This window comes from Urocampus carinirostris, chromosome 2 (genome assembly GCF_059441175.1).
Source record: "Urocampus carinirostris isolate Australia breed hairy pipefish chromosome 2, RoL_Ucar_1.0, whole genome shotgun sequence".
Taxonomy (NCBI): domain Eukaryota; kingdom Metazoa; phylum Chordata; class Actinopteri; order Syngnathiformes; family Syngnathidae; genus Urocampus; species Urocampus carinirostris.
Genome location: NC_142350.1, coordinates 18,102,506 through 18,118,906, shown reverse-complemented (window position 1 = coordinate 18,118,906; position 16,401 = coordinate 18,102,506).

The window sequence follows — 16,401 nt, the reverse complement described above, 5'->3', positions numbered from 1 at the left end:
CAATTGTTTTATTCGGTTTGAATCAATAGCATTACAATTCGATTCAACACAGTTTCGCGTAGTTCGAATGGCCAAAATGAAATGTATTTACTATTACCTTGATGAGATCGAAAATATTCTAAAAAACGTTTGATGATTAGTTGATAAATAACTAAATGTATTTCAATTGTTTCCACTAAAATTGTTTTCCCCTGTTCAAACCAATTTTTGTTTTAACCTCCAATAACTAAAACTTGCATTTACCTGTCATTGTTGCCTGAGGATTAAAGGGAATTCCAGCGACTGGATAACACATCTGAGGGTGCCGAAAGGGAACTGTAGTGTGTTTTACAGATAACTACCTCTGTTGTTAAATTTGGATACATAAATCTAGGACTTTAAATATCATGAGTGCATGGCAACAATTAAATGGCGTACAGTAAAACCTCTTGTTTTTCCCCCGTTATAACTTATATGAATAATGTTTCCAAAAACATCAACTAATGTTTTACCTCATCAACGGCTGGGCAAAAAAAAAAAAAATAGAAGCAACATCGTGCAGTTTAGTCATTTTGAGTCACTGTAGTTTTTATTCTTGATATTTTTAGTAATTGTTTTTGGTTGTACTAGAACAGGGGAATCATTACGTGGATCGCGACCTACTCGTGGATCCCAGGAGTAGTACTTGTATATCACGGGATACTGTAAGCAGTGCTTTGCAGCTGCAATCTAGCCATCAAACGCAGCGCGTTAGCAGTAAAGCAGCACAGTGTTAGTTATTATTTCCCTGCAACATAATTGGCCATGGAAATAAGACTGACTTGACACTTTTTGCAATTATATTGATTTTCTATTTCAAATAAACACATTTGGTTTGTTTATGCTTGCATTGAGAACTATTGTCAGTATTCCATTACGTGAATTGTGAATGCATTTTTCAAGCAGACTTCCCTTGAATCTTGATCCGTTTTAGTTAGTTTTTCGTGTATTTAAATAATGTATGAAAAAATCTCAAAGCATTCAAAAATGATTAGATATTTTGCAGTTTTCATGAAAGGAAGATAATTTGACTAGATAATTTTTAAAGTAGCCTGAATGCTGAAAAACTATAAGTCCCCCTTTACTAAACAATGCAGTGGCATCTCGTGAACGGATATTACACAGTGTCACTTTAAGCTTCCGGATGTCGGTTTAGGCCTCTGACTACCACACAGTTGCTGCGTGGCAATGAATTAATGGTTGGGGATTTGTGCCTATTAGTGAGTGCATCTGAATATGTACCCACAAACCAGTCGGTTAAATCGCAATAAGTGAAACATTAGCGTAATTGCTCCGGCAATTGGGGCGACAGTAGCCCATCTGCAAGGACTTTGTTTTAGAACCGGAGGGTATCAGGGTAGAATAAATACAAAACGACTCGAGTCTGTTTCGCATTTTCTGTCTAGGTGACCCTTGAGCAACGCGCTGAAGCGCAACCAAACACGCCGCGGTGGCTGGTGGCCAGAGCATTTCTCCCGCCGTGTAGCTCAAGGAGAGGAGACATGAAGGAAAAAGGGCTCCAGGAAAGATTAATAATCCTGGCGAAAATATATAACCGCCTTCTTGTGGAGAGCAGCCGCCCCGAGGTGCGCTGACAGCCGAGCATCTTGGACAACGCCTCTTAACTGTCTGCGCTGTGAGGAGATGTGAGGTTGAAGACACCCCGAGGTGATACATGGAGTGCTTTGGCTCGTCTCTGTGTCACAGCCATTACGTTAGTCACTGCTTCATGTTCAAAAGGGCCTCGGTCTCAGTCTGCTGGGAGGGGGAAAAAAATAACCCTGGATTGTACAATGCTCAAGATTATGTTTTTTTTTTTTCTATACTAGTGTTGTAGTTATATAGTCACCACGAAGCGAAGCACTTTAAGATATCACATTCGATCTATAGTGCAGGAGGAGCATGTTGATTCGTTGATAGTTTAAAGATGTCATCTAAATATTTTATTCATATTTATAAATGTACAAAAACATTTGAACATGCTAGCATGGTATGTAAAAATAGACTTTCTTAATATATTATGTATTTCACCATGTACTTTATCACTAAATATCGTGCTGTATATGGAATTGTTGGGGTACTGTAAGATTTTATAATGAATCATCCAAAGTTATTGCTTCGTGGCCGCCTTGTAAAATGAACAAATATCCTTTAATGCTGTTGAGAACAACTTCAATTGGGATAAAATCCCGTCGGAGTGTTGATGTATTTTTAATAATCATCCCAACGTGCCCCAGACGGGCTGAACTTAAATTTACCCCGAGAGTACTTCAGGTTACACATGTATAAACATCGTTATTGTCTGCTCGCAGGACGTTTTACACACAGCAACCATGAGTTGTATACTGTGTATGTTTTTGTGTGTATTTTTTTGTATATGCACGAGTGAGCAGCAGTGACAGTGTTGTTTGTGAGGCGGGCGCTCTGGCACAATGACAGAATGAGGTCGCTCTGCTGCAAAATGACATGCTCGCCACGTCCGACCGCCTCACGCAAAGAAAAACACGACTACAAAAATAAATCAGTTTGGGTGAGGGTGACGTTTTTGGCCAAGGAACACTGGACATATTTCGGGCTATCGTGCACGGACGCGAGTGTGTGCATAGGTAAGCAAGAATGAGTGGCGCTAGTTCGCATGAGGCCAAGAACAGTAACAGTAAACACAAATTTTATTGTATGTTTATTATTTTGTTCTTACCAGTGACGTGGAGTCAGGGGAGGTTGTGCCTCACATGGAAATATAAAAAGTAAAATATACAAGGATACTCCCTTTGGGCACATGTTCATGTATTATATTATGGTATTGAATAGCGGTTTTGTGCAAATGATTAATTGTTTCCTTTTGTTAATTTATAATTTATGTTGTTTTGTTGTGTTCTGTGTCTAAATTCAAGAAGGTCAAAACAAGAAGAACATGGTTTAATACAATTAGTATGTAACTTGTTACTGTGTTGAGTGTGTGCAAATAAAGTGTGAGGCACGCAATTCTCTTGCCTCATGGCAGAGGCAATAATGACACCAATGATTCAGATTTGGCGAAAAAACATCAGCTCCGAACAATACAATTAACGATAGTAATAGCAAGCTAAAAGCATGTTAAAGCTATTCAGATTTCTTTTTTTTCCTGTTGCACAGACCTTTTGTCATAGTTGGGGATTACCTAGATTTTGATTATTTTATTCAAAAGGAGCAGCACATTCACATTTATATTTTGGGATAAGAAAAACACAGGTTATTTTTCTATGCTAGAATGTATTGCTTTCTTGGTTGTAAGTTCATTAATTTGTAAATCTGACTGTGCTGTCATGATTACTGATTCGGGGCACCTGCGGCTGCCCCGTTGGCGCCAACAGCCCTGGTCGCTGATTGGCTCCCTCCCACTTTTTAAACCCCTTGGCTCCCTCTTACCAGCTTCAGACCGTTCTGCAAACCTATGCTTTCAGCTAGGCAAGCTCTGTACCTTCCGACACTCTACTACCCTGTTTTCTCCTGCCTGATACCTGTTGCCGACCTGTTTCTGGACCTGTTTCTGCCCTGCTCTTCCGTCATTCTCAATAAAGCTGAGTAAAAAGGAACGCTATCGGGTCCTGTCTCGGTTTCTGCCTTGTGACATGTGCCTCAGCAGACACGAACTTCACCGCACATCGCTCATTCCTACCAACAACTATCAACTAATAAGCAAGAATATCATAAAGTCCATTTGCGTTTTCTAGCAGGTACCAAGGTTTTGTGGAGACCCTGGGTTTGTATGGGTTTGCATGTTCCTTAAGAACCCCGAATACGAGGTTGTAATATTGGCTGCATGTAAACATACTCCGTGCACCACCGATTACTACTCTAGATCCAAAAGCCATCTGGAGACTTTTTCCGAAGCCTCCATGGTGTTCCGCCATTTCCAAGCAGTGAGCAAACTTTGCACAGCGGCTCCCAACAAACGCGGCTTCTGTTGGTGCAGGGTGTTTTTTTGTTGTTTTTTGTTTTCCCTTCCTTGGCATTCCTGCGACTTTGTTTGCTCATTTCCAAACTGCTCGTTTGACATCACTTCAAAGTTGTTCCAGCTCGAGCTTTCTTTGGAGTGCGGAGTATATGGACCAGCTGCTGTTTGGTCTCCCTTTTTTATTTTCTGGAGGCAACAGCTTTTGAATTTGAAGTTGGGCTTGCTGTTTGTTCGGGAAACAGCACCTATCCTCAGGTGCTATTGAGACATCTTCTACATAGCTCAGAGTACGAGCTGTTTTCTAGAGATTACCTGGGGAATCATCTTTGGTCTCATACCCTACAACCAAAACAGTGTCTGGACTAACACGTTACAAAAGAACACTTTCCTGGAAGATAATTTCTCGGTAACACATACTGTAACGCGTTAATATAAGATTGTAACACAACTGTCGTTACAACAAGGTGTGAAATAGATCGTCATTCGAGTGTTACTCTAAATACAGTTAGGGTGGCACCATCTCAAGCACAGGGTAGGAGGTTGCTGAATGTCTCCTTATGGTAATATTCTCCCTACCGTTTATAAGCTTTATAAGCCCCATACAATAATGAAACAAGGGGGTCAGTTTAAAAGTGTATATTTGGTTGTGTGTAATCAGTAGCAAATATCAGGCAGCCTGTAGCGGAGCAACAACTTTGTTCTTTTTATTTCCAAAATTACTTTCACCATTCACCATGCCTTTGACAAAATAACATCTCTTGGACAATAGCTAAAAATGGAGAAATACATCTTTGAGTGGTTTGAAGCCCAGAGCCAAAATGGATATGGAGTGTTCGTTTGTGAGCTATCAAAATTGCTCAAGCCAAAAAGTACAGTACAAAAAGTTTACCACTTCCACCGGTTGGAGTTCAAATTTTCTTCTACTTCTTGTATAATGTTGCCATTGAAAGCAGTTATAAAGGGTCGTCTTGAATATAAGTATCTACGGTAATTTGTGACATGATAGTTACTTTCAGAGTAGCACGCTACTTTTGGTTGTCAGTTTTCTAAGGGATAATGGAATTACATTTGAAAATGGAAAAAAATGTAAAACTTGTACCAGTAACTAATTATACTTTTTAGTACTGTGCTTGACACCGGTCCAAAGTACATATTGCACCCTAAGGTGACCTCCTAATTTGAAGAAAACAGGAAAAAACACCCAACACACTCAGGAAGTACCATTTATCACTTTGTCAAATGTACCACTAGGGTTGCTATAGTTAGGGGTTAATTTTGTCACATATCCTTTTAGTTAGCTGTTTAGTTAGCATGAGTTTGGTGCTAATGTTATTCTTGTCATTAATCAATATGAAAAGAGAGTAATCAACACAGCCCAGAAGATCATTGGCTGCCTTGTCTGGAGCACATCGCTGACTTGTGATATTGCAGGAGAGCCTTTAACATTTTGAAGGACTCTCCTCCCCGCAGCCACAATCTTTTTCACCTGTTGCCTTGTGGTAGGCGCTACAGGTTATTTTATTCAAGGACAAACAGGCTTGGACAATTATTTTCCCTAGGTCCTCACTCTAAACAACCATGCGAAACTGTAAAAAATATATTTATATGTATTTTATGTTGTCGTCGAGACCAGAACGGAAACAGGACCCACTTGCGTGCGTTTCTCTTAGTTTTATTGGGAAGAAGGGAAAGGATAGTACACACAAGCCGTAGATCGCTGGTCGCGGGGAGCAGGTTGCTCGGACGCGGAAATGGTATTTCCGTGGCGAGTGATGGTGGTGTCGAGAGCGGAAAAAAACAGATCAGTAGCCGGGACAGGGGAGTAAAAATCGTGGTCTAGATCAGAAAAGGGGTCGGAGCCGGGAAACAGACGGGAATCAGAACAGGAGAAAGTCAGGGTCGAAGAGCTTGTCTAGCGTACCTGAGGTTCGCAGACGGACTGACAACCGGTGACAGAAAAACGGGGGTATAAAAAGTGACAGGTGGCCAATCAGCGTCCGAGGCAGTTGGTGCCAAAGGAGCAGGCTAAGGTGCCTCGCATCAGTAATCATGACAGTTGTTTTCAAAAAGTTCCTCATGTGTACGAGTTGGTGTTTATCATTTAGAATCCATACGAAAAAATAATTAATAATGACTGCTAAAATAGCATTCATTTTTCGGCCATATTGCGATACCATACCATAAGATTTTAGACCACCAGTTTTCAACTTACCCAACAGTGATCTAGTTCCATTTCCAGATGTGTTATTTTGGGTATATACGCCCATTGATTTCATTATTCGTTCTATGAAATAAAAACGCAGAGTAGAGTGAAGGTGAAGACTGAATAGACTGGTAGAGCAGTGCCACTAGTATAAAAGCGTAAAAGTTCAGGCCTCAAAATGTTTTTCATTGGTTACGCTTATCTATAATGCTGCTGTGTCAAAGGCCTTGGGAAGATAAAGCCACGTCTGTTGAATAAAACATTCCGAAGTTGTCCTGACACTGCAGCAAAAAGGAAGGCAAAGATCACTTTGTTTGAAAATAAATGCTTGAATTTGACAAAAAACGTTCTATCTGGCGTGTTTTGTTTTTCATTCCTTTCAAAGTTCAGTTGAACACATCTCTGCATGTTGCTGTTATGCCAACCTCCGCTCCAGTGACTGTACACGGCTGTATGTTCAAAAAAATATCACGTAACCGGAGAAAGCCATTTGTTAATACAACAAAAGGAAACGGAAAAAAAAAATGAAATAGCCATTGATTCACTGCTTTATGCTCCAGTTTGTGTTTGGAATGAAACACGATTAATAAGTGAAAGTCTCTTCTAATATTCTTAGATTTATTCAGTTTTAATATTGGACACCTGTAAAGGGGATTTTACAGGATGCCATTTTGTTATTCTTACTAATATGCTGCACTGTTGTTTGTTGTTTTGATCATAACATCCTTGTTACTATTGACCAATCACGTTGTTAGTTTTTTTTTTTCAACCTAGGACAGGAAATAAAGAGAAAGGGCTCATATAAGGACTTTTACAACAGGTTGAACTTTTTTATCTGAAGGATCTGGCCCCTGACCTCCTTCAAAATAGAAAAAAAAAAACATTGACATCTTCTCTCTTTATTTTGAGTGTCTACTAAACTTGAAACCTAACCATACTGCTACAGAAAATACTCATAATGTCTTTGAAGGAATAAATGTCTCTTCATTCAATTTTCAGTTGTGAAATAATCATTCAAACTTGACAAGGATTTAAAACAGAATCCTAAACTTGCAAGTAAATCAACAAAGAAGGATCTACAAAAAGCATGTGTATACAATTTAGCAATATCCAACAAAATGCATTTTGTTCTTGTTTACAGAATGCAAGCACATGAAATAATAAAAGGGACCTTTAAGTACGACCACTGAACAGGAAACATTTATTGAAGTTTAAACATTAATATGGGATCGCGGGCCAGCGCGTAGGGGCTGCATTATTTAATAGATCTCGACAGATCAGCAGAGGTCCGCCAAGCATAAGACGAGATTTCTCAAGTATCCTCTTAAGTTCACTTCTCAAATTCTGTTCTGCAAATTGAGTTTGAAGCATTGGGGATTTCAAGGATATGCAAAAGATTGTTCGGTGTTAATGAAGCAACATTTCCCGCCACAAAATAGCTGCATTGTAACCACAATACGAGTTCTGTTACACAATGTCAACAAGACTACTAAAATACTTAAATTACACTACATTAAAAAAAACAATACAATGTACAAACGTTTAACAGTTTAAAATAATTAAATACTTCTACGACAACTGTTCCAGAAAAAAAGTCAAACCCCAAAAAAGCAGCTTTGCAACAAAAATACAAATTCTGTATAATAATGTCAGCAAGACTACTGAACTACCTTACAATGTACAATATATTGAAAATAAAGTTAATAGTGCAAATAAAGCGTAGACACAATTGGATCGAATTTGGAAGTTATCATGTTTGTATAATCAAACAGTCCACGAACAACATTATTTGATTACTAGTTAAATTGGGAAGACACTATCAGTTCCAAGACAATAGTATTTATCCAACTAAAGTACTTGCTCCATATTGATAATATTGGTATTTGGATTGGTCTTCCCACCCTTACTGATTACTGCAAATTAATTCAACCATCACGCTGTAACTAGGTTGGGACATGACAGCGGGTGTAAAATACATTCTCACCTCTCCACTGGAGTAAGGTTTTGGGTCTTAGGATATCACAGTTGACTCAGATGATGAATCCTCCCTTTCATTTTCCCTCTGTTTCCTCCTGGTGAGACTGATGCTTTAGGTTCTCCCACAGGTGTTTTGTCCTCTTTCTTTAAACTCGGGACAGTAGGAGTCATCCTGAACTTTAGCCAAATTATTTTATCTTTCATGCTCGCTTTACTCGAAATAAGAAAAGGGAGACTGCATAATCTCGTTTAAGTATTTACTAGATGCCAGAAACATTGACTACACAACTATGGAGTATTTTCTAGCATGAGTTGAAGAAGTCTGTCTCATCTAAAATATTCCCTTGACTTTTACTGTCTTAGCGGCCTGCACACAAGGGGCAAGTGAGGACTGCAACTTACCAATGTGCCAATGTCAGACCCAATGCTTTCAATTGCTTCAAACTGGATTATATGTGCAAAAGTGCTTTGAGATAGTAACACGCCAATGAAGGACCAGTCAGTGCAACATAGCGCGTCAGTTCAAGTCTTATCGAATATCTGAGAGACATAATCTAACAGGACAATCTTTGAACATTTTATTTTATTGCGTCTGGACCAATGTTCTCTCTAAGCTTCCACAGGTCTGAGTAATTACACAGAGTCTGTGAGGATTGCTTGAAACAACGGTGGGCAACATCAATCCTAAGTGTGGCAACCGAAACATTATCAAACATGACTAAAATCCCATACGAAATCAAGTTACATTTTGCTGAGATTCCGGCAGTGGTAAATTATTTCTTGATTGTTAATGAATAGGTAAATGAACTTTTGGAAAGGTTACACGGCCCACAAACGTGTTTTATTTTTTTATTCGAATTGAATAGCCTCAGGGAAATTCGTTTGCACCAATTGTACACGGGGTTACAGTCAGTGCTGTTGCAGCAGAGCATTCCCAAATAAGTTATCTACAGCACCTGGTATTTTCAAGCGGTCTCCCATCCGAGTACTAACCAGACCCAACCCTGCTTAATATACCAAGATTGGGTGTTCTCATGCTGCAAACAATTTTTTACAACAAGTCTTACATGAGATTTCAAATTTTAAAAAAGTGTATTTCTTTACATAATACTAACATTGTCTGGATTTATTTAGTTTGTTGCCCAAAACAGAACTGTATTCAATCACACTTTTACAGTGGAAGTAGTGCTGGTAAAAATATTGACATCATATACGTATATATGCAAATTATTTGAATTCAACACCAAATTTGTCTGGTGTTACCCCAAAAAGACATAAAAAAGACAATGTTTTTCATGCAAATGTGAACAGATTTCATTGACGTTTGACAACACAACAGAAGCAAAAAATGGCAAGTATAACCTGGTCAAGCAGAAATAAACATGTTTAACACACTGCGCAAAGACAGACACTAACTGAAAGTAACGTACAAGGTGCATCCACTTCTTCAATTGTGGGGACGAGCTCCTCCCTTATCCCCAATCCAGCCTCTACAGTACCTTAACCCACCTCACTCCGGCTCTAGCTCTCATGCGAGCTTATTTATGTTAATTCAATCTCGTGTTGATATTGACTTTAAAATACCGTGTTTAAAACTCACAGAGGAAGGCCTCAAGGCCACATGGTTTTTACATGCATGCACTGTAATTCTGCCCGATTTTTCCAGGAAATTCATTTTGCAATTTTGAGTACACCCACCCACACCCTCCTCCCTCCAGCTCCAGTCTCATGTACGCTTACTTTTGGGTATTCAATCTCGTGTTGATATTGACTTCAAAATACAGTGTTTAAAACTCACAGAGGAGACCCATGTTGTTTTTACCCGCATGCACTGTAATTCTGGCCAAATTTCCCAGGGAATTCATTTTGCAATTTTGAGCCTTGATATTTATGCGCTGGATCAATTTTCTTGTGCGCTGAGAATGTCTGGCCGGTGCGCAGTTGCACACCTGTCTAGCTTAGAGGGAACATTGCTCTGAACTGTCTTCCAAAGTCTTGATCCAGATAGGTCGACAGTAAACGTCATCTCTTGTGCGAAATTCTTTCATTGTATTTTTTTTCCCGTCGTGACGTAGAGAGAGTTCCCTGAGGAAAATCATGCAAGGACGCTGGGCTGATTGCACTATTCACCACGTATTATTACAATCAGCCTGTGGATAGCAACGCCTGCAAATTACCGATAGGGGTTCCAGACACGAAACCCGAGAACCAAAGAGAAGGAAAAGCGAGGAGATGCTATCGTCAGTGTGCTTTCCGCCATTGAGAACTTTTAATTTTCTCAAACTGTCACGCCCGACTACATCTGAGAGCCTTTGTTTGTCACCCAGACGCTGCTATTGCGTTTAGATTCCACGCGATATTCGATTCATAAAGGCCGGAAAGTGATTTCCGAGGTCTGTTATGGCCTCGATGGTTTATCATAGCAGTCCCTTTTAGGGTTATGTATAGAAAGCCGGACCGTGTTCGTCAGCGTGTGCTTGTGGAGAAATTGGACTGTCTGGCGGAATTACAGTTGCTATCAAACACTACCGCTACAGCGACGCTCATAATCGGAGCCAGAGAGGCAAATTGACAGCTGAATAGATATGGGAGCGTCGCCTCCAGCTGAAATGGACTGTCGGGTTCCAGTAGAAAGCTTAGCTGTGGTGTTTCTCACTGCCCAAATGACTCATTTAGAATGCAAAGGATAACCTTTGACCGTCGGGAGGATTTGTTGCTTATTTATGCTGTTAGAATCCGTCTGGTGTCTTACGGTAGATACATTGGCAGTGCCGTGAGTCATGACATCAGTGCTGAGTCAGTTCCCCCGGGTAATTATTTTGTGCTTTGGCTTCTAAGTAAATCGCTTCACCTTTAGAATGCAGTGCAACTGCATTTTCTGCACTATACGGTGCACCGGATTATAGGGCGCACCACTAGAACTAGTCTTTTGACATGTTTTTATATATATAAGGCACACTAGACCATAAGCCGTATGGAATTAAAACTACAGTAGGAGCTACTGTATTTAATAGTGTGTAACACTTCCACACACATATATTCATTTTATACATTTGAGCATTGGTTGAAAAATGCCGCTCACTGATATCGCAAAACATTGTATGCAACGGGAATCGATTTTGTATCACGGAGGTGAGAGCGCTGAAACCTAAATACTCGTAACTCGCCTGTAATCCGGTGTGCTTGACAGTGTTTAAAATACGGTACTCATTTTACTTGAATCAATTAGTTCTACCAAACACTCACTATTTAAGCTTCGTCTTCAGATATGAAATCTCTCTGCTACTTATTTATTTTTCATTTTTTACTTATTTTTGAGTAATGTTAATGTCCCAAAGTGAAGGTGTTGGAGATAAATGGGAAAATGGCCGGGAAATATTCCAAGGAACAAGGCAAAACCGGTGCTAACGCGAGGCCGGCTGATCAAAAAACATGCAATGAGAATCCAGGCTAACTGGCAACCAACATCGAAAAGCAGCAAAGGCTGCAGCGCTAAACGCTAAACCAGCAGAGAATAAAACAAGGGACACGGCAGAACCGGTGTTAACTCCAGGCTAGCAGTTAGCAGCCATGTTAACCAAAAACCAACAATGAAAACCGGAAATGGCTGCTGCAATAAACGCAAAGCCGGCCGAGAATAAACCAAGGGAAAAGGCAAACCCCCTGCTAACGCCAGGCTAGCCAATCAAAAACACACGTGGTAAGAAACCACTGGCTGAAAAAATAAACGCAAATCTAGATGGGAATAAATCGAGGGAAACGGCAAAACTGGCCCTATGTGATTAAAATCCACACTATGAGTATCCAGGATAAACAGGAACCGACAATAAAAATCGATAATGGCTATGGTGATAAACATATAGCCGGAGGAGGATAAACCAAGGGACATGGCAAAACCAGCGCTAACACCAGGCTAGCTAATAAAAAAAACACGATAAGCAACCAGGCTAGCCAGGAACAACTAAAAGGTCCATTGGCTACAGCAATAAATGCAAAGCTGGGCAGGAATATACCAAGGGACACGGCAAGACCGTCCATATCACCTGGCTAGGCGATGAAAATCTACACTATAAGAGCAGCAAGGCTAAACAGGAACCATCAATTAAAATCGGCAACAGCTATGGTGATAAACGCATACCAAACCAGTGATGCCAAACAAAACAAGGAGCAACGTGCGCCAACCAGGAACAAACAAATCACAGAAGCCCTCGGTAGCCCCTACGCTAATGGGTTGGGACAAAATTATACCAACCACGACAAACGCAGCAAAAAATGCAAACGTTAAACCTCATTTGCCTACCTCCAAGCAGTAGTAAGTGATAAGCATTCGCCTTACAAGACAGTTGCTGTCCGGTTTTATAGCTGGGTCAACTTTGAGAGTAAATTTTTAGAGTTCCCTGGCACATAGACTATTTTGCAACATATTTGCATAACGGTGGGTAGGAACCAGACATGGGACCAAGTCACACATGTGCAAGTCTCAAGTAAGTCTCAAGTCTTCACCTTCAAGTCCCAAGTAAGTCCCAAGTATTTTTTTCTTGGGCAAGTCAAGTCACAAGTCAAGTCCCGAGTCTTAGATTGCCAAGTCCAAGTCAAGTCACAAGTCATAAAAACAGCGACTCGAGTCGACTCGAGTCCAAGTCACTAAGTCTCAAGTCCCCATGTCTGGTAGGAACACTACACGTTCAGTGCCTGATGGGAAAAAAATGTTTGGGGATCCCTTTAAAGCCGCTTATTATATTTCAGGATAAGCTTACACAACTGTTTTAGTCATGGTTTGTAGACACGTTTAGAAGTGAAAGGCTATGGCTTTGGAATCTGAATCATTGTCGTATTGATTTGGAGATAAAACCTGCTTGTTTGGATTGGATGAGAATTTGTTTGCTAAGCTGTTATTTCAAGAGACAATCCTGTCGTTGAACATCAATGCACGGTTTTGAAGTTGTGGGCTTAACTTGACGTAAGAGTTCGATTAGCTCCAGCTTCATGTTCTTAATGGTTTCAGTTTGAGGCGTTTATTTTTTTTAAACCATAAAAGTGCTAAAACCGTCACTTCACACGACGCAGTACGCCATGCATGATCATGTCAGGTTTCAAATCCTTTTCACAGCTAAGATACATGACATGGCCATTACGTCGCAGGGATGAAAGGGATGTAACTTTGATTTTTTTTCCCCAAGTACAATAATAGCACTGATCAGTGTCAATCTGAAACCATTGAGATGTATAGATTGCATTAAATGAGGCATTGTGTATGCAAAAAACTTCATTCATTTAAATAATAAGCAAAATACCTGAATTATTATATACTTAGGATTATGTATTTATACTACATAACATGAATAAAGTAACCAAGAAAACAAAACAAAAAAAATCCCAAAAATGACATGATGACTAACGGCAGGCATGGAAGTAGAATGACAAAGACCCGACAAAGTATGGTGCCCAAACAGTCATACACTGTATAATGGGAACAGGTATTGGAGATTTGACATTCCTGTGCCAAGTTACAAGCCTGTTTGGGGCCCTGTGGGTGAAGGTAGTGCACCAGATTGTGACATAACGGCCCCCCCTGTTTCAGTGATTTGTCACCTGATAATCTTACACAGTTGGTCATTAGGCCAAACCGGCTACTTGCCTGTTAGACCCACTTCCTGGCTCGCTGATTAAATATATTTTCGGGGTCCTCGGACCTTTAGTTTTAAATATTAATCTAATATCGATGTTCTCAGGTGTTGTTCCACAGGCTTTTAAGTCTGCTGTCATTTAACGTTAAACTTAACTACCCAACCTTGACCTGGAAAGCCTATGTAATTAATTGTGTCAAACCTACAGTATCTTTCTGAAATATTTGAAAAGTTGTTACACAGCAGCTGAATGTTTTTTATGTCTGAAAAGAATCTTTTTGAATGTATGCAGTCAGGATTCAGGGCTAATCAGTTTACTGAAGCAGCCCTGGTAAAGGTAACCAACGATCATCTGGCAATGGACTCTGGCACTTCATCACTGTTTCCGCTGCTTGACTTCAGTGATCTCACAGGAATTGTCCTCTCGTGGTTCAGATCCTACCTCTCAGATATGACGCATTGTGTTATATTTGGTGAAATAAGCCCTTTACTGTTACCTGTGGTGTTCCCCAAGGCTCAGTACTTAGTCATCTACTTTTCAGCATGTATATGCTTCTGTTAAAGATATTATTTGCAAGTATCAATTTCCATTACTTCACAGTTGACACTCAACTGAATCTTCCAATAAAGAAATCTGACACACTAAATTGTGGAAATTTTGAGACCTGCCTTACTAAGATACAAATATGGATGTCACTTAACAGCTTGTGTCTCAACCCTGAAGAATCTGAAATCGTTAATATTGTTTATTTATTGTTTATTCTTCCATCTAAAAGTCGTGACTTTTTATCAAGCACAGCTCCGAACATTGACAAATGTAATATCACCCAGAGTGACTTAGTCAAAAATGTATGTGTCACGTTTGACCCTAATCCGTCTTTCCAGTAACACATTAAGAATATTACTGTAACAGCTTTTTTTTTTCATTTTTGCAACATTCCAAAAATTTGCCCTCTGCTGTCACTGTAATTATAATTCATGTGTTTGTTTACCTCTCTAGATAGATAGATAGATAGATAGATAGATAGATAGATAGATAGATAGATAGATAGATAGATAGATAGATAGATAGATAGATAGATAGATAGATAGATAGATAGATAGATAGATAGATAGATAGATAGATAGATAGATAGATAGATAGATAGATAGATACTTTATTCATCCCACAGGGAAATTCACTAAGATAAGAACATTTGATCACATGACCCCAATTTTATCTAACCTGAATTGTCTCCCTACCCGCTTGAGATGTCAAAGATTTTAAAGTTTTGTTGGTATTATACAAATGTATGCATGTATTTTACCCCTCATATCTTTAAGATTTAGCTTCCTCCTATGTTTGTGCTCGGAGCCTTCTCGGAAAATGCTGGTCTCCTAGTGATCCCAAGAGCCAATAAGAGCGTTCTCCGTTTGGGCTTCATTTGGTGCTCTGGAATGGTCTGCCCTTTGAGATTTAATCTGCAACCTAAATGTAACTATTTAAATCCTGGCTTGAAACACACTTATATTCGATAGCTTACAAATGCACTGTTTAATATTAACAATATCTCTGTATTGTTTGTTGATGCCCTCACAACGTGCATCGCAGCCAGGGATTAGCTCATGTGCGGTCCCTTATCAAGCTTGATTAATTTTCCTTATGCTGGGGTTTAAATTTCTCCTTGCCCTCATGTAGGTTCAAGATCAGGGGATGGTGTAATAATAGTCTGTGGTCTGTCTAGCCCATTGAGACTTCTTGTGATTAGGGGCTAACCAAAAAAAAAAATGACTTGAAGATGAAATTCAGTGCTTTTCTTTATGTCACCTAGATCCCTTGGGGTTTAGTGTATACACAGTTTATCTAAGCTTATTATCATTATTATTACTGATGTTAGTAATGAGCCAGGCTACAAAAATGTAGTGAGACATTAAACTGGTACTTGGCAGAACATGTTTCGGATCACTGTAGTGGAGTATTAAATTAACAAACAAAGGTTTGTACTTGATGGTTTTGACTAAAACAGGATTTCTTTGGAACGCAACTCCCTCAAAAAACGAGGGGTTACTGTAACGTCTTGTAGAACCATCGGTGGACACCAAAACATGTTGAACAACCCTGATCCCTTCCCCTTTACAAGCCCCCTAAAAAACCTCATTACTGCAAGTCACCAGAGAGTAGAAATGATGCCCGGTCTCGTGAAGTCTTCATTAGATCCCCTGCTGTCTTACACAGTGTAGAGAGCCGAAAGTGAAGATAAATGGTCAGCCATTTTTCTTCCACTCGTCAGCGCCGTTAATAAGAGGTGCTTCATCTTCCACAAAAGGCCTAACTCGCACTCAACTTTGAGAAAGTTTAAGCAATTTTAAAGTCCTCATGTGAAGTGCAAAGTGGGTTTTTCGTCACAATATCTCTTGAAGCAGAATATAGGGAGGATTCACTTTACACACAAATCGGGCGGTAGAAGGGAAGTACCATATTTTTGGGATTATAAGACACATTTCGTTCATAGTTTAGCCGGGTTTACGATTTTTACTCTGGTCAGACTTATGTGTGAACTTCTTGACACGTTATTACCAGGTTTAGAATTGTATGTGCTATTTTCACACTAAACCGCAAGAGGGCGCTTTCGGCCTGAGTTGACTATTTCGATTATGAT